Source organism: Rhinatrema bivittatum, chromosome 2 (assembly GCF_901001135.1).
Source record: "Rhinatrema bivittatum chromosome 2, aRhiBiv1.1, whole genome shotgun sequence".
Lineage (NCBI taxonomy): Eukaryota > Metazoa > Chordata > Amphibia > Gymnophiona > Rhinatrematidae > Rhinatrema > Rhinatrema bivittatum.
This window is the reverse complement of record NC_042616.1, coordinates 812,458,063-812,476,917: the sequence shown is the minus strand read 5'-3', so window position 1 is coordinate 812,476,917 and position 18,855 is coordinate 812,458,063. Positions and strand designations below refer to the sequence as shown.

At 51.0% G+C, this 18,855-nt stretch overlaps 1 protein-coding gene across 2 annotated transcripts in view; it reads right to left on the bottom strand.

Annotated features, from left to right (window-relative positions):
- LOC115085804 (speriolin-like protein) overlaps positions 1–18,855 on the bottom strand; it is a 670,698-nt gene that overhangs the window by 296,975 nt on the left and 354,868 nt on the right. The window lies entirely within an intron of this gene.

The window sequence follows — 18,855 nt, the reverse complement described above, 5'->3', positions numbered from 1 at the left end:
GTAATCCAAAAGAGCTGTATGTGATGGAAGGGTGAAAGACTGATGTGCATGGACCAAGAGAGGGATCTTCAGGTGATAGTATCTGGGGATCTGAAGATAGCGAAGCAATGTGACAAAATGATAGCTAAAGCCAGAAGAAAGCTGGGCTGCATAGAGAGAGGAATAACCAGTAAGAGAAAGGTGGTGATGATGCCCTTGTACAGGGCCTTGGTTAGGCCTTAACTGGAGTATTGTGTTCAGTTCTGGAGCCCATATCTTAAAAAGGGAAGAGACAGGATGGAGGTGATCCAGAGAAGGGCAACAAAAATGGTGTGGGATCTGTATTGGAAGACCTATGAGGATAGGCTGAAGGATCTGAATATGTACACCCTGGAAGAGAGAAGATGCAGGGGAGATATGATATAAACCTTCAGATACCTAAAAGGTTTCAATGATGTATGGAACTCGAACCTTTTCCGTTGGAAAGAAAACAGTAGAACTAGGAGTCATGAAATGAAACTCCAGGGGGGATGACTCAGAACCAACATCAGGAAATATTTCTTTACAGAGTGGGTGATGGAGGCCTGGAATGCCTTTCTGGAGGAGGTGGTGAAGAAGAAAAAAGTCAAAGAATTCAAAGGGGCATGGGATAAACACTGTGGGGTAGATTTTCAAAAACGGCGCGTTGGCGTACTTTTGTTGGCGCTCCAGGCGCCAACAAAAGTACGCGGGATTTTAATAGATACGCGCGTAGCCGTGCGTATCCACTAAAATCCTGGATCGGCGCGCGCAAGGCTACCGATTCCGTGTAGCCGGCGCGCACCGAGCCGCGCAGCCTACCTCCGTTCCCTCCGAGGCCGTTCCGAAATTGGAGCGGCCTCGGAGGGAATTCGCTAACGCCCTCCCCTCACCTTCCCCTCCCTTCCTCTACCTAACCCACCCCCCCGGCCCTGTCTAAACCCCCCCTACCTTTGTTGGGGGATTTACGCCTCCCAGAGGGAGAAGTAAATCCCCGCGCGCCAGCGGGCCGCTGGTGCGCCTAGACGCAACCCGGGGGTGGTTCCGGAGGGCGTGGCCATGCCCCTGGGCCGCCCCGGGCCGAAACCACGCCCCCGAGCCCGCCCCCGAAACGCCACATCCCGCCCCGAAAACGGCACACCGCTCGGCCCCGCCCCCGACACACCCCCCTCGGAAAACCCCGGGACTTATGCGAGTCCCGGGGCTCTGCGCGCGCCAGTAGGCCTATTGAACATAGGCGCATCGGCGAGCAGGGCTCTTAAAATCCGCCCCTGTGGATCTCTAAAAGCTAGAGGACAGAAATGAGATAAACATGCAAGGGGGTAACTTGCTGGTATGGTGATTGCTACCCTTCGCAGAAGGCATAGAGATTACTACCCTTAACAAATATGCTTTGATGCTTTTAATGCAAATGCAACATTGCTCCCCGCTTAGATGGCAGGGGGATAATAGGAATTGGATTCAGATAACCGAGGGCTCCATCTTTCATGGTCTGGGATACTGTTTCTAAATTCATTGAAAAAGTAGTAGAATCTCAGTTGTCTGTGTTCCTTTCGAAAACAATAACTTTACATCCCAAGCAGTCTGGCTACAGGGAAGGATATAGCACAGAAACACTTCTCACCTTGTTACTTAATGAGATTGATCTCTGTTTAGACACAGGGGAGGTTTCTCTCCTGGTTTGTCTTGATCTCAGTGCAGCTTTTGATACAGTTCATTACCAGCTTTTACTCAATTGACTTTTTGATTGTGGTGTTAGAGAAAATTCATTATAGTGGTTCAAATCTTTCTTAGAACAATGTAGTTACAGTCAGGCCTATCCAGTACCGAGAGGTAGGAAGAGCTGCGTTAGTGCCTACGGCACCCGCGGTTACCGCCCGCACACTGCAGCTCACCTACTGCTCGATCCTGAACACTAATTATATGTAAATGTAAACCGCGTCCGTAATGCCTTAGTCCCGCGCAACCCATTTTACTGGATAGAGCGCCTATACAGTATCCTGGGTGCGCGGGCCTAAGGCTTCACGCTACGCTGGTATCTGTCATTTCAAATGTCATTTGAAATGACAGATACCAGGAAGCGAAAAAACCAAAAGCAAAAAGTAAGTCGCTTCGCCGCTTCACTCTTCCCTCCTCCCGGAGCAAGGCTGCTTTTCGCGCCCTGCTCCGGGAGGAGGGAAGAGTGAAGCGGCGAAGCGACTTACTTCTTGCTTTTGGTTTTTTTGCTTCGCCGCTGTCAGTGTCCCCCCTCCTCTCGGAGGGGGGACACTGACAGCGGCGAAGCAGCGGCGGAGACAACGGCGGAGACAATGGCGGAGACAGCGGCGAAGCAAAAAAAAACCAAAAGCAATTTTTTTTTTTTTTTTTCAAAAGCGACAATTTTTTTTTTTTCCAAAAGCGACTTACTTTTGGGATCTGTCAAGATCCCAAAAGTAAGTCGCTTTTGAACGCCTGCCAACTTACTTTTCTGAAGCCATCATCAGGAACACATGCGATCGTAGCTCCTCCCGACGAAGACGAAGATGGCCGCCTGCACGGGGGAAGCGTACAATTGGTCGCTGAAGACGTGACGTGGCTTCGGGAGCAGGGGAGAGGACTGGGGCTGCCACGGAGACCGGCACCCATGATCGCGGCCGGGGCAGGTGAGCGGGGGCTGGGGGAAAGCTTGCCATCTACCCTTACCCCTGCCTCTACCGCAGGGGTCAGGGTAGGCGGTAAGTTTGCAGGTTAAACGCGCGACAAAACGGCAGGGAAAACTAGCGATAGTCGGGGCGCGGGTTACGGGATGCTAGGGAATAGCTAATTGGCTCGTTTGCATGCAATATCGAGCTAATTCGCTCGTTTGCATGCAATATACATGCCGCGGGCGGAAGGGGTTGCCCGGGGAATTTAGGACGCGGTAGGAGTAGGTTAAAGGGGATTCGGGATCGCAGGAAGGGCTAACGCGGCCGGAACGTGAGTTAAAAGCGGCTTAGGAGCAGGGTAAATGCGGCCGCACTTTACAGGATAGGCCTGAGTGTTAGTTGGAATTCTGAGTTTTCTTCCTCCTCTTCACTCCTTAGTGACATGCCTCAGGGTTCTATTCTTTCCCCTCTATGCTTTATATCTTGCACCTCTTGCTACTTTACTTCAGAGCTTGGGTTTCTTAGGGTTCTTTTATGCCGATGATATTCAGATTCTCGTGAGCTTTAATTCAATCACAACTGACACTTTCTCTGATTTTAATAATTGCTTATCTCGAGTTTCCGATTGGTTACATTCTTCCAAGCTCAAGGCAAACCCACTTAATTCTAAAGCCATTTGGTTTACTCATAACTCCTCTTCCTCCATTTCTTTCCCAGCTCTCACATACGGGCTGATATAGAAAAGCGCGGCCGTGGTTACCCGGTTTTTAACCCGCTTTGGACGCACGTTTTGGAAGCGTAAGGCATACCCGCGATTCAGTATCGATTTTTACGCGTCCTTACCGCTTGCCGAAAAGGAAGCGTATCCGTTTCCGCCCGCCGCATGTATATGATATGTTAATGATCGGATTAGCTATTCCCTCCGATACAGTAAAGTGCGCCCAAATTATCGCCCTTTTAACCAGCTTATTTACCGCATCTTTAACCTGAATATTTACTGCCTACCCTGTCCCTGGCATTAGTGTGGTGTTCAGTCAGCTTCATACCGGACAGCACCATGGACAACATGTATATACTGGCTCTGGTGATATTTTTCATTCAGTTGAGAAGCAGAATGAGAAATGCTCGAAATGCTCGGCAGATTGGAGAGGCGAACAGGGGAGCCCAGCAGCAAAGAGAACCCATCCGACCGGAAAACCCAGCAGCAAGACCGGAGAACCCAGCAGCAAGATCGGAGGAGGTATGTGTTCTGTTTCGGTTCAACTGTACCATCCATCTCTGGGCGTCTGGGCTCCGGACATGGATGCCTCTAAGGACGCCGGAGAGATGGGAGCCGCACCAGGCTAGGGTTAAACTGTACGTCTCTGAGGCTCCGGACATGGACGCCTCTACGGACGCCAGAGAGATGGGAGCCCACCAGGCCTTCATCCGGCGTCCGCTAGGCATCCTGAGGCTCCGGGGTCCAGCGGAGACATGGACGCCTCTACGGATGTCTCTACGGACGCCTATACGGAGCCTTCCTCCTGCGTCTAGAATAAGGCTGTAGTAGACGCTGAAATAAGAACGCATAGCTGATTTAAGAATACAAACTTGAGAATACACAGTGTTGCAGAGACCGGAACGTCCATGAGCGGAAGCCGAGACCTCGGACGTCCGGCCGGGCGCCCAAGGCAGCGGGGCCTCCGATTATGGACGCCCGGATACAGGCGGGAAGGTCCATGCGGGGTCTGTTGAAAAGAACCACCGACTTACCTGGTGGAATGACATTTGAAATGACATTTGAAATGACAGGTACCAGCGCATCATAGATACTGCATAGGCGCTGTATACAGTAAGATGGATTGCGAACGCCTACCGCTTCATTGACGCGCTTTGGACGCCACTTGGATTTGCGTCTAATTTGAATACTGAATCGAGCGGTATGTGAACCAAAATATGCGCGCGGCAAACGAGCGGGCGCCCGGCACTGCCGCACTGTTTCTTACGCGTCCTTACTGTATCGGCTTGTATGGCAGGCTATGCCATTCCAGTTAACAATACAGTTACCACCTTAAGCATAACTTTTGAAAATCAGCTTAACTTCTCTCACCATATTTCTAAAGTTCTGAGGATGTTTATTTTTTTCTTAGATCTATACGTTGTCTTTGGCCTTTTATGGAGAGCTTTGATCTTAAAACTTTAATCCAGTGTCTTTACTTTCTAGATTAGACCATTGTAATGCTTTATTACATTGCCTTTCTACGACTCAACTCAAACAACTTCAGCTAGCACAGAACACTGCAGCAGAGGTTATCTTCAGTAAATCTAAATTTGATCATGTAAACCCTTTTTAAGTTGATCTATATTGGCTCCCAATGTACCTTTGTGCCCAGTTTAAAATTGGTTGTCTTTATTTATTTATTTGTTTTAAAGTTTTTTTAGACCGGTATTTGTGGGTACATCATATCGGTTTACAGAAAACTTGATATGTCTTAACGTTCAAAGCTCTGTGTTGGGTTACTCCCTCTTACCTTGAATCTGTGATCTCTCCCTATCTCCCCTCTCGACAGCTGCGATCCTCACAACAAGAACTTCTAGCGTTGCCTTCCATTAGGAATATTAATTTTGAAAGTTTGAGAGCAATTTTCTTTTCCTATCTCCTTGTTTCTGGAAATCTTTACCCCTTAATATTTGTCTTGAGAAAGAGTTTGTGAAATTTAGGAAAGCACTCAAGTCACTCCTGTTTCTACTGGCTTTTTCTCACCTGATTACCTGATATACTATTTTTATGTTATATTTTATGTTTTTTGTTTTATTTTTACCTCACTTATATTATGTCATTTACTTTATTTTCCAATTTTAATTTGTTTGTTGTATATTATACTGTAATTGTATTTGTTTTGATCTTTTTTATGCTTTTCTGACTTAGCTTTAATTTGTTAGCCTTATTTGATTTTGTTTGTACATTGCTTTACTTTACAACTGTAATTTAATTGCAATTAATCAAGCAATACTAAACATAAACATAACATAAACATAAGGGACAAAGCACAGAATTACTTCTATGGCCAAGTCTTAAAGGAAATGAAGAAAGCATGCATGGGGGTAAATTGCTGGCATGGCAGTTACTATCCTTAACCCATAAGCCTTGATTCTTTTGATGCCACTCCAAAATTGCTCTCTGCTTCAACAGCAGGGGAAAAAGGGGAATTAAATTTAGACAGTCTGTGGAACTAAACATGGGGCTAACTAGCACAGAGCAGCATTTACTACCCTTAACAGAAGGCATGGGATTACTACCCTTAACCAACAGCAACATCACTCTCTACTTCAAAGCAGGGGGGTAGGGGATGAAATGAAAGAGAAATTTGTATTCAGAGACAACCAACATGGGCCATGACCTTTTTAGTCTGGGGTACTGATGCTCAGACATTAAGGAAAAAACACAGGACTGCTTCTACGACCAAGTCCATAAGCAAAGCACTTCAAGCAAAAATGACTGATACATGGGGGTAACTTGCACAGCATAGCAGATGCTACCATGGGAAGCATCCTGGGCAGACTGGATGGACCATTGGTCCTTTTCTGCCGTCATTTCTATGTTTCTATATTTCTATATACCTTCTTCCACAATGCCAGGTCACCTTCCCATGATTTCTTCCTGTATTGCCAAGGATACCCTCACATTCTTTCTTCCTGCAATCATAGAAACATAGAAACATAGAAATGACGGCAGAAAAAGACCAATCGACCTATCTAGTCTGCCCAGCAAGCTTCGACTCTTATTTTCCCATACTTATCTGTTTCACCAACCACCAACTTCAGGGCTCTTGTTGGTAACTGCTTGATTCAAATTTCCTACCATCTCCTGTCACTAATGCAGAGAGTAATGTTGGAGTTGCATCAAAGGTGAGCATAAGGCTTATGGTTAAGTGTTGTAACCGCCGCATCAAGCAAGCTACCCCGATGCTTGTTCACCCAGACTTCACAGATCGATGCCTTGTTGGATGATGTCTGAATGCAAAACCTGTTTTCCTCACTTCCCCTTACCGTTGAAGCAGATAGCAATGCTGTATATGCTTTCAAACAGGTCTATCCAGTAACGAGCGGTAGGAAGAGCTGCGTTAGTGCCCGGCGCACCCGCGGTTGCCGCACGCACAGTGCAGCTCACCTACCGCTCGATCCTGTATGTAAATAGCTTGCAAATGCAAGCTGCGTCTAAGAAGCATCCGTGAAGCGTTAGGCTCGTGCAACCCATTTTACTGTATAGAGTGCCTATACAGTATCCTGGGTGCGCGGGCCTAACGCTTCACGGCCACGCTGGTATCTGTCATTTCAAATGTCATTTGAAATGACAGATACCAGGAAGTCGGGATTGCCAGTCCCCTCTCCCCTCCTCCCGAAGCAGGGCGCGAAAAGCTGCCTTGCTCCGGGAGGAGGGAAGAAGAGACTGACAGTACGAAACGGCGAAGCGACTTACTTTTTGCACCCCCCTCTGGACACGTGACGTGACGTCACGGCATGTGATGTCACGTCTTCAGCGGCCGTGCAGGCATCCATCTTCGCAAGCAGCTGGAGGCAGGAGAGGTCGCTTTACACTTCCAGTCCCTTCTTCCCTCCTCCCGAAGCAGGGCGCGAAAAGCAGCCTTGCTCCGGGAGGAGGGGAGAAGGGACTGGCAGTGTAAAGCGGCGAAGCGACTTACTTTTTGCAACCCCCTCCGGACATCGGACGACCTCTCCTGCCTCCAGCTGCTCGTGAAGATGGACGCCTGCACGGCTGCTGAAGACGTGACGTCACGACGTTTGGCGTCACAGCATGTGATGTCACGTCTTCAGCGGCCGTGCAGGCGTCCATCTTCGCGAACAGCTGGAGGCAGGAGAGGTCGTCCGATGTCCGGAGGGGGGTGCAAAAAGTAAGTCGCTTCGCCGCTTTACACTGCCAGTCCCTTCTTCCCTCCTCCCGGAGCAAGGCTGCTTTTCACACCCTGCTTCGGGAGGAGGGGAGAGGGGACTGGCACGGGGGAAGCCACGATGTCCGGAGGGGGGCTGCAAAAATAAGTCGCCGAGCGTCGGATTGCCCGCCTCTCCCCTCTCTCTCTTGCAACTTTTTTTTTCGCTTTTTTTTTGCATCGGGAGGAGGGGAGAGGACTGGGGCTGCCCCGGAGACCAGCATCCATGGACGCGGCCAGGGCAGGTGAGCGGGGGCTGGGGGAAAGCTTGCTGCCTACCCTTACCCCTGCCTCTAACGCAGGGGTAAGGGTAGGCGGTAAGTTAGCAGGTTAAACGCGCGGCAAAACGGCAGGGTAAAATAGCGATAGTCGGGGCGCGGGTTACTGGATGCTAGGGAATAGCTAATTCGCTCGTTTACATGCAATATACATGCCGCGTGCGGAAGGGGTTGCCCGGGGGTTTTAGGACGCGGTTGTTGCAGTCTGGGAGCTGCGGTTCGAGAGTGGACCCTTGAGCCGAACCACCCTGGGTAGAGTAGCTCGGGAGGCGGAGCCACAGGCACAGGTCTTCACCCGGGAACCAGGAACCCCCCAGGAGGAGCCCGTAGGGTCCTGGAGCCTTGGGACTTAGGAGACACACGTAGGGGTCTTCACCCGGGAACTGGGAACCCCCCAGGAGGAGCCCGTAGGGTCCCAGAACCTTGGGACTTGGGAGTGCAGCTAAGCTCTTCACCCGGGAACCAGGACCCCCCAGGAGGAGTCCGTAGGGTCCCAGTCCCTTGGGACTTCTGCACAATGATAGTCTCTCTAGGAAGACCCAGGCAAGGGTAAGCACAGAGTCCAGTAGCAAGAGCCAATAGGCCAGGGAGCACAGAGCAAGCGGAAGCAGGATCAGAGTCAGTAATGTCTTGACTGGAACTTGCAGGGTGCAAGATGGGAGCCAGCAGCGAGTAGGCCAGAGCCTGGCAGGAAGTAGAAGGTATCAGGACCCAAGACAGTCTGGCAGTAGTTCCAGCCCAGGCCTGCAGGAGGCACTGTCCGGAGGACAGGAGCGTAGCAGCTGCGGCAGAGAAGCCGAGGACTGAGGCAGGCGACAGGCAGCGGTCGAGTCAGGAATGAGCAGAGGTCGGTGGCTGGCGGCAGGCAGAAGCAGAGTCAGGAACGAGCAGAGGTCGGTGGCTGGCGGCAGGCAGAAGCAGAATCAGGAACGAGCAGAGGTCGGTGGCTGGCGGCAGGCAGAAGCAGAGTCAGGAACAAGCAGAGGTCGGTGGCTGGCGGCAGGCAGAAGCAGAGTCAGGAACAAGCAGAGGTCGGTAGCTGACGCAGAACAACGGAAGTGCAACTAAGAACTACACACTGTAGCGACCCTCGTTGCAAGGCAATGAGAGGACTGAGGGACGCCGGTTATATCGGGCTTGGGGCGTGGCGTGACTAGCTCAGGCGGGGTCAGGCTTCCGGTGAGCGTACGTCCATAATGCGCGTCCCCGCGTGCGCGCGGGGCGGCAGCGAGACGGCCCAGCAATGGCGGACGCCCTGAATGCTCGGCAGAGCCGCGGAGGCGGCGTTCCCGGCCTCGGAGGTGAGCCCTGAACACAGCTAGCAAGGGGGAAGCGGTGGAGTACCCCCCCCTTTACGGCCCCTCTTGAGAGGACCGGGTTTTTCAGGATGATCTTGGTGAAACTGTCGCAGGAGATCCTTATCCAAGATATTCCGGCTGGGTTCCCAGGTGTTATCCTTGTCACTACATCCTTCCCATGCTAGCAAGTACTCCCATCGGCGATTATGAAATCGAATGTCCAAGATGTCCCGTACTTGGTACGTTGGGTCCTCATCAACGGTGGTGGTAACAGGATCCGGAGGTGCAGGGTGATACCGGGAAAGAACCACTGGTTTGAGTAAGGAGGCATGGAAGACGTTGTGTACCTTAAACGAAGAGGGTAACCGAAGTCGGTAGGATACCAGCCCAATTCGCTCAGCCACTCGGAAGGGACCGCAGAACTTCGGTGCGAATCGTCGTGAAGGTAGACGGAGGTGCAAGTTTCGGGTGCTGAGCCAGACTTTGTCTCCTGGCTGGAATACCGGTGTGGGTCGACGATGGCGATCGGCCGTCCGTTTGGTGGTCGTAGGGGTTTTCCATATACGAGATGGAATTGAGATTTGCCCGTGGCAGCATGAACTTGGTTGTTATAGGCAAATTCAGCCCAGAGGAGAAGCTAGGCCCAGTTATCCTGTCTCTCATTAATGAAGGCCCTTAGATAAGCCTTAAGAGTCCGGTTCATTCTTTCAGTCTGACCGTTGCTTTGTGGATGGAATGCCGTAGAAAAGCTAAGCTTCACTTGGAAACACTTGCAGAGGGCTCTCCAGTAGCGAGCCACAAATTGCGAACCTCTGTCGGAAACTATGTCCTGTGGAAGGCCATGGAGCCTGAACACATGTTGGGTGAACAGGAGGGCCAATTCTGGTGCAGTGGGAAGCTTGGGTAGCGGAACCATGTGGACCATCTTGGAAAAACGGTCAACCGTGACCCATACAACCGTGTGTCCTTGAGAGGGAGGCAGGTCCACGATAAAGTCCGTGGCTATATGGGTCCATGGCTCGGTCGGGACCGGAAGCGGGTGTAACAGGCCAAAAGGAGAACCAGGGCTGGGCTTCTGGCGAGCGCAGGTGGGGCAAGAAGCCACATAAGAGGCGACATCACGCCGAATGGTAGGCCACCAGTAGTACCGGTTAATCAATTCCAACGTCCTGTCACGTCCGGCATGTCCTCCAACCAAGGAATCATGGGCCCATCGTAGTGCTGTCAACCAGTCCCGGCAAGAGAGTGCCGTGCGGTCCTGCGAGACGGTAGTCAGAGCAGAGAGCCGAATCTTGGAGGGATCCAGTATGAACTGCGGAGATTCAACCTCCTCTTCGGCACAGGTGGCCCGAGACAGGGCGTCAGCCCGGATGTTCTTAGCCGCCGGACGATATTGCACGATGAAATCAAATCGACTGAAGAACAGGGCCCATCGTGCCTGACGGGGGTTCAGTCGTTGAGCCTGAGTCAGAAACTCCAGGTTTTTTTGATCCGTGTAAACGGTGGTTGTATGTAAGGAGCCCTCGAGCCACTGCCGCCATTCTTCGAGGGCGAGCTTGATTGCCAGCAGCTCCTTATCCCCTATGGAATAATTGATCTCTGCGGGTGAGAACTTCCGGGAGTAATACGAGCACGGAACGAGTTGCCCAGAGTCGGAGTGCTGGCTGAGAACAGCTCCTACAGCGATGCTGGACGCATCGACCTCCACGATGAATGGCCGCGCCGGATCTGGGTGGCGGAGACAGACCTCTGAGAGAAAGGCTTCCTTGAGATCAGAGAAGGCCTTGATGGCCGTCTCAGGCCAATGCTTGACATCCGCCCCTTTCCGGGTCAAGGCGGTAAGGGGAGCCACACGGTGAGAGTATCTGGGAATAAAATGTCTGTAAAAGTTCGCAAACCCCAGGAAGCGCTGGAGGGCTTTAAGACCTGAGGGTTGAGGCCATTTAGTAATGGCGGCTACCTTCTCCGGGTCCATGCGAAAACCGGTAGCAGATATAATATATCCCAAGAAGGGTAGAGAGTCCGCCTCAAACACACTTCTCCAGCTTGGCGTATAGGTGATTCTCTCGTAGCGCCTGAAGGACCTGACAGACATGTTGACGGTGGGAGTTCAAATCTTTAGAGAAAATAAGGACGTCGTCCAAATAGACAATCACATGGGAGTGAAGCATCTCTCGGAGGACCTCATTCATGAGGTGCTGGAAGACGGCGGGGGCGTTACAAAGTCCATCACGTGTGTTGAACGCCGTCTTCCATTCGTCTCCCGGTCGGATGCGTACGAGGTTATAAGCCCCTCTCAGGTCCAACTTGGTAAAGACGCGGGCACCTTGAAGACGGTCCAATAGTTCAGGGATGAGTGGCAGCGTTGAGACCATGGTAGTCAATGCATGGTCGTAGTGACCCATCCTTCTTGCCCACAAAAAAGAACCCCGCTCCTGCCGGGGAGCGGGACGGACGAATGAATGAATCCTTTGGCTAGGTTCTCAGAGATGTATTGTGACATCGCTTTGGTCTCTGGGAGAGAGAGGGGATACACCCAGCCGCGAGGCGGCGTAGAGCCAGGAACCAGATCAATGGGACAGTCGAAGGGCCTATGTTCCGGAAGAATCTCTGCCATCTCTTTGGAAAAGATGTCCTGATATCCTTGATAGGCTTTGGGCAAAAGGGGCGTGGAGCAGAGATGCAGAGTGCTGGGAGGATGAGGAAGTTTCAAGCACCGGTCAAAGCAGGCAGGACCCCAACTAACCAACTGGAAGTCATCCCATTTGATGACGGGTGAGTGTTGGCGAAGCCAGGGCAGTCCCAACACTAAGGGATGCACGGCTCTCTCCAGGACGAGTAGAGAAATCTCCTCAGTGTGGAATAGCCCCGTCTGTAGGGTTACGGGCTTCGTAGAGCAGGAGATATGTCCAGGTAACAAAGTCCCTCGTATTGAGGAAATGCGTAAGGGGGGATTCTTACGCTCGGTGGGCAAACCCAATTGGTTCACCAGGTCTGCCACAATGAAGTTCCCCTCGGCCCCTGAATCAATAAAGGCCCGGATCTGGGCCTCCCCACCGGGGTACTTGAGGGTTACTGGCAGAGTGCAAAGAGGAGCGGATCCGGTAGCGCCTAGGTGTAGCTCCTCGGTATAACCTAGGCACAACCGTTTCCCGGACGCTCGGTGCAAGACGACAGGTAGTGTCCTTTACCACCGCAGTATAGGCAGAGGCCTAACGAGCGTCGACGGCTCCTTTCGTCTGGAGTAAGTGGTGACCTGCCCAGCTGCATGGGCTCGGGGGTTGAGTTAACCGCAGGAGAACGCCTCTGCTGAGAAGGCCTGCAGGAGACACGTGACTGACTCCTGCTACTAGACCGAGTCTCTCTATCACGCTGTTGGAGCCAGCGGTCGACCTTGCCTGCAATATCCATTAGGTCGTTTAACTCCTTAGGAATCTCTCGCCCCGCCAGTTCATCTTTAATCCGGCCAGCCAGACCCTCAAGAAAAATTCCTTTTAAACAGTCATCTTGCCAATCCAGCTCCATAGCCAAAGTCCTGAAGTGGATGATGTACTCAGCCACAGGGCGTGTGCCCTGTCGGAGATGCAGAAGCTCGGAGGCGGCTGTAGACCGCCGCGCAGGGTCATCGAACGCCAGACGGAATTGGAGGAGGAACTCCTGGAGGTCCTGTAGCAGAGGGTCTGAGCGTTCCCACAAAGGTGATGCCCATTCTAGGGCCCTGCCAACCAGTAGAGAAAAAATGTACGCCACTTTACTTGCCTCTGTGGGAAACTGGTGGGGTAACAAGGTGAACCGTATTTGGCATTGGTTCAGGAACCCGCGGCAGGTCTTACTGTCTCCCGCATACCTGCTGGGAGCTGGCAACTGGGTATTGGGTGCGGCGCCAGATACAGACAACCTTTGGCGAGTAGAAGCCTCTAGGCGGGAGGCCAGTTGATCCACGGGACAGCAAGTGTGTCAATGCAGAGTTGCTGCTGTTGCAGGCGGTGCGCCATCCCAGGGATCGCCTGCAAGCTGGGGGACTCCGCCGAGTACATGGCCTTGCAATCTGTTGCAGTCTGGGAGCTGCGGTTCGAGAGTGGACTCTTGAGCCGAACCACCCTGGGTAGAGTAGCTCGGGAGGCGGAGCCACAGGCACAGGTCTTCACCCGGGAACCAGGAACCCCCCAGGAGGAGCCCGTAGGGTCCTGGAGCCTTGGGACTTAGGAGACACACGTAGGGGTCTTCACCCGGGAACTGGGAACCCCCCAGGAGGAGCCCGTAGGGTCCCAGAACCTTGGGACTTGGGAGTGCAGCTAAGCTCTTCACCCGGGAACCAGGACCCCCCAGGAGGAGTCCGTAGGGTCCCAGTCCCTTGGGACTTCTGCACAATGATAGTCTCTCTAGGAAGACCCAGGCAAGGGTAAGCACAGAGTCCAGTAGCAAGAGCCAATAGGCCAGGGAGCAGACAGCAAGCGGAAGCAGGATCAGAGTCAGTAATGTCTTGACTGGAACTTGCAGGGTGCAAGATGGGAGCCAGCAGCGAGTAGGCCAGAGCCTGGCAGGAAGTAGAAGGTATCAGGACCCAAGACAGTCTGGCAGTAGTTCTAGCCCAGGCCTGCAGGAGGCACTGTCCGGAGGACAGGAGCGTAGCAGCTGCGGCAGAGAAGCCGAGGACTGAGGCAGGCGACAGGCAGCGGTCGAGTCAGGAACGAGCAGAGGTTGGTGTCTGGCGGCAGGCAGAAGCAGAGTCAGGAACGAGCAAAGGTCGGTGGCTGGCGGCAGGCAGAAGCAGAGTCAGGAACGAGCAGAGGTCGGTGGCTGGCGGCAGGCAGAAGCAGAGTCAGGAACGAGCAGAGGTCGGTAGCTGAAGCAGAACAACGGAAGTGCAACTAAGAACTACACACTGTAGCGACCCTCGTTGCAAGGCAATGAGAGGACTGAGGGATGCCGGTTATATCGGGCTTGGGGCGTGGCGTGACTAGCTCAGGCGGGGTCAGGCTTCCGGTGAGCGTACGTCCATAACGCGCGTCCCCGCATGCGCGCGGGGCGGCAGCGAGACGGCCCAGCAATGGCGGACGCCCTGAATGCTCGGCAGAGCCACGGAGGCGGCGTTCCCGGCCTCGGAGGTGAGCCCTGAACACAGCTAGCAAGGGGGAAGCGGTGGAGACCGCAACAGCGGTAAGGGTAGGTTAAAGGGGGTTGTGGATCGCAGGAAGGGCTAACGCGGCCGGAAAGTGAGTAGAACGTGGGTTGGGAGCGGGGTAAACGCGGCCGCACTTTACTGGATAGACCTGTTAGTGATGTATCAGGCTTAATTGGTTTAGGGTATAACCACCGTAATTAGCAGTTACCCCCACGATTGTTTACCCAGATTGTGAAGTTCAGTCCTTGTTGGTTGTTGCCTGAATGTAAATCCTGCCACCCTCCAGTCCTTCTTCCTGCATTGCCAAGACACCCTTCCATCCTTTATCCTACAATACCAGGTCACCATACCATCCAATTCTCCCATCCCTCCCCTTGTAATGCCAGGCACCAGGCCAGCACTAGTATATTAGGGAATCTAGTGTAGGAACTGTAATGTAGAACTATGATGCATAAGAAGTGCTGACAGGCTGAGGGCTTATGGATCACTCAAGTCTCCAGAAGCTAGAAAGGTTTGGCTGCCTTAATTTTGATCTTAAACTATTCTTGGTATTATACTGAAAGGAAGATCAAGATGAATATAATTACTTAAAAGGAGGAATCTTCTGGTGGGCGACACTTTCATCAAAGGAATAGATTTGTGGGCAGGACTGAAAAGAGACAAGATGATGAAATGCCTACTGTGATCCACACGTTTGAGAGATAGAAAGTGCATTTTTCGGATTAGGAGCAGAAAGAAGGGAGAGTGAGACTGATGTCGTACTCCACATGGGGAAACATGACAACTAGAAAACAAGTCAGGATAATACAAAAGGATTGTAGGAAACGAGGGGAGGGTCTTAGGCAGCTTTCAAGGATTAATGTTTTCTGAGATGCTAAATGTGTATAGCAAGGGGAATGAGAGCTTGTGCTATACAAGGGATTTCACGACTTGGCTGATGAGCTGATCTAAAGAAAAAGGTTTGGGAGCTTTTTGGGGCCTCGGGCTCCACTTGAAGGGTAAAAGACTTTATAATTAAGATCCTACTTGAATTGCAGTACAGGCCTAATATTGCAGAGTTTTCAGTTTCTACAAAAATTGTAATTTAAATATGACCTTAGTGATCAACAGTATCCCACAATTTTGTTTGACTTATCCTCTAGAACACCTTAAACTTCAGAAGTTAAGATGGCAGTGTTGCCAGGAGAAGGAACAATACAAGTGAGAACGTATTTTGGCAATTGCAGAGAGCCAAGATTAAGAAGGGCCCAAGTAAGAAATCTAGAAATGGGATGTGTGGGGCAACCCAGAGATGTTCAGACACATGCAATGTGAGGATGAACTCCTCGAGTTTGCTCTGGAGAAAGCTCAATAGATAGAAGGCCAAAGCTGGGAGAGAAGTCACTGCCTGCCATGCCTTTTTTAATTGATAAAAAGTGATTTGCTATACTGAGTAGTAAAGTAAAACTGGAAGGGGAATTCTAGGAGCAGTAACATCCTCCAAAAATACCAACCATAACTTCTGAAGCTCACCCACAGCCACTTGTTAGGGGATCACTTGGGGGCCAATAAGAGCAAAGAAAGAATAGAACCCAGGCTCTATTGGCTAGGACTCTACTAGCAAGTAGAAGATTTTAGCCAGTCCTGCTCCAGCTGCCAGCTGATGGCATTGAAGGAGCCGCAGGTCGTGTCTCTAATTTTGATGTCCATCATTAAGATCTTGTTTGAGTGAATTACTATGGTCTTAATTGTGCCTCTTGAGAGATCAGCTCATGGCCACAATATAATTCTAGTGCCCTGAGCTATACCCCTCCACAACACCCCCTTAGACCCTTCACCGAATACCCCTTTCTTAATTCCCCCCTCCTAGTTTTTAATGTACATTATCTATACTTGTATTTAACTATATATCTCATGTACGCTATCTATAATTATATTTAACTATGTTTTTGTGTTTATCTACTTGTACAGCATAACCTTGGTTTCCCGCCCCCTCTAACCCTCTCCCCCTTCCTTCCCGTCCCCCCCCCACCCCCTTCCCCAGTCTATATTATCAGTTTCATTGTAAGGCCCTGTTGGCTATTTATTGTTCTATGGAAACCGATGTGATGTTTTCTTAACGAATGTCGGTATACAAAAACTTTCAAATAAATAAATAAATAAAATAAATAAACACGAGTTGAGGGTGAAAAGGAGTAGACTCAGATGAAATCTAAGCAAAGATTTCTTTGCAGTTGGATAACCTATGAAGGTGTGGTCTTGTGGAAAGGTTCTGCAGTTAGAGAAGGAGAGAGAAATATCCCCTTGTGAGGCTGCTGCAATAGTTATTCTCTGTGTCTGTATGACATAGAGATCCCCTGAGGAGTTGTGGTTTTTTGATTTGAAATTACATCCTATGTGTGTGCACCAAGAGGGCATTTTGAGGGTATTTCAGGGTGGCGTTTCAAAGTATGTGCAAATTTATGTATTTTATAAATGAAGTACATGGATACATCATCTAACATGGTCACATGCTTTGTCATTTGCTAATTAAGCCTTGGAAATCAAATCTGACTTCTCTTTTGTCTGTAGTTTTTGGGTGGTGGGAGGTGGAATAAGTGGTGGATGGGTAGGTGAACTGTTGAAGGTCTTGGTGAACTGGTGTAGGTCTTGGTGATAATTTCACTTGTTAAGGCGTTATCATACATGTTAATGTCCTAATGCATGCGGTAAATAACGCAAATGCATAGAATCAGTCTAGCACTCTATACACATGTACCTCTGTAGAGGGGTACGTTGAATTGGCGTGGGTTTCGGAAGGTAGGGGTGGGGTTATACTTTATAATTGTACCATTATAATGACTACAAATCTTTAGTGATGTCAGTTTTACTAGGAATACCTCAGAATGTTTCTGTATACCACCCCCTAAACCCACCCATCTTCCGAAACACACTGCAATTCAAAGTGCCCCTCTATAGTGGTACATATATAGAGAGTGTCAGACTGACTCTATGCATTTGCGTTATTTCTTCCAGGACAAGCAGGATGGTAGTCCTCACATATGAGTGACAACATCAGATGAGTCCTGTCACGGAACACTTTTGTCAAAGTTTCTAGAACTTTGACTGGCACACTGAGCATGCCCAGCATGCCACTAACCCTGTAGCCACCAGGGGTCCCCCTTCAGTCTCTTTTTTTCTGCTCAGCAGTTGCCTCGCGTTTCAGGAGCTCTGTGAGAAATTTCTCACAGCTTTCCTCACGGAACTTCTTAGAAAAATCCCTCACCGGGGTCCCCCATCGAATAGCGTTCCCGCCAATGCTCGGTAAGTCTTTTCCGTTGTTTGCGGTCGATTCCCATCGGCATTTTCAATCTGTGCTCGCCGGTCATTGGCCACGCGTCCACCCTTTTTAACGATGGCAACCAGGTTCAGAAAATGTCCTGAGTGTCTGAGGACCATGTCCTTTATGGACCCGCATACCATTTGCGTTTTGTGCTTGGGCCCCTCCGTCCGTCAATGCCCTAGTTGCGCACCAATGATCCCAAAAGACCGTTGCTCTTGTCTGGATAAGATGGAAAACTTATTTGGTTCAAAAGGTTCTGCTCCATCGATGCCAGTTCCAGCGCAAATGCCCTGCAAAGAACATCGTGGAGAGGGTGACCGTCCGTCACCAACACCATCGAAGGCATCGGCATCATCTTCCTCGGTGCTGGAGAAGGATCGGACCGAGCACTGAGGGAAACACTGACACCGGCACCAACGAGTATCCCCGACCGGTGCTGGCACTAATACTGCGGCGGCATCGACTTCCATCAAACTACCTGCGAAGAGGGCCCGGGGAGAGAAGCCCCCATCCTCCTCTGGACCCGGGACTCCTAGGCATTCCCCACCGATACCAGTGCCGGGCACGGAGCCTCCACGGGGCCCCATGGAAGCTCCAGTAATGCCTAGCCTGCCTCCTACCCGATTGCCGTGCCACCCTTTCTGGCTTCTCGGGAGGAATTGGACCGCATAGTCCAAGAGGCAGTGCTGAATGCCCTATGAGGTTTCCAATCGCTGCCTCAATGTTCGCACTGCTCCTCAAGCGCCTCGATACACTCATCGGTGCCTTACCGACTCAACCAGTGCCACCAGACACGGTGGCACTGAGTCGTCCATCGAAACCTCCACAAGTCCCAATACCAATACCGGGTTCCTCGGAGGAGGAAGAATCGGTTCCTGGCAAGATCCCTCCATGGAAACCACCGATGCCGGAACCCATTCCAGGTCCACCGGGGCTATCGGTGCCCAAGTGCATACCATTTGCCCCGGTACCCTTGATGCCGGCGCCAATTCCTTTGATGCTGATGCCATATCCATCGATGCCTTATTGCCCTTTTGGCTTGGACATACTTCCTCCCTCTGGAAGTCCTCCAAGGGAGGGGGAAAACCCATATTTATTTATTTATTTCATGACAAGATTCATATCAGACCAGTTTACATGGAACTTAGGGACTAACTAAACATAACCATATAACAGGAAGGCCGAAGCGCAGTTACATATAACAGGGAGATAGAACTTGGGGGCTAAAGTAGCCTGGAAATAAAAGGACAGCAAAAAACTAGAGGTTGAGAACATATGTCTATACTGTGGCTGGACCGGGCATC